Raw genomic sequence first — 807 nt, forward strand, 5'->3', positions numbered from 1 at the left:
TACATCTGTAACAGTACCTCTACTTCTATTTCATACAACTGCATCTAAAGCCCGATTGGCACGGGATAAATATTACCTATGGACCCCTGGTAATTCACAATTACCCCCGGACCTCCGTGATTTGTCGGGGCGCATTCGGACGGGATAAATAAACGTCACAGACATTGAAGGGGGTGCAGAAGGCGCGTCTATGTGAAATTATCCCAGGACGTCTGTGTTTCGCAGCGGAATTATTACCTCACAAATCGTGGACATGGCACATTCGCACAGGACTAAGAACTCAGACATTCTCAGTAATTATTCCGAATTACTGGGGGTCCATATGTAATAAAAGTCCCGTCCGAATCGGGTTTAACACATGAAAAAAGAAATCAAAGCTGAAAAAAGCTGAAGGACATTGTGAAACTTAGTGTTCCTGACAGAGTCATAGAGACTCAGGAAACAGGAAGTTCTGTCCATGTCTGCATAACTTCCGTCCATGTGCAGTGGATTGGAGATAATTACTCTGTAAGGACAATAACATAAAGGTCAATAGCCTTCACCAAGCCATTAATGACACTTAGGAACATTCTATTGGAACGCGGGAACATTCCATTGTTCACGAGTTCCGCTTTTGGCCTCTTTTGGCAAGAAAAGTAAAATTGATGCTTTTAGAGAGATTTATAAAGGCGGTTTTGTTCAGGTCATTGGTTTTAATTGGGTAAGCTATTTGGTTTAACCTTTAAAAAACCTACTTCCGTGACAGTAAATGAAATGGCCTGAGACAGCCTCAAGAGATTTCGGTGAAATGCATTTTTTTGGCCTCCA

Source organism: Engraulis encrasicolus, chromosome 14, assembly GCF_034702125.1.
Source record: "Engraulis encrasicolus isolate BLACKSEA-1 chromosome 14, IST_EnEncr_1.0, whole genome shotgun sequence".
In the NCBI taxonomy this organism is placed as follows: Eukaryota; Metazoa; Chordata; class Actinopteri; order Clupeiformes; family Engraulidae; genus Engraulis; species Engraulis encrasicolus.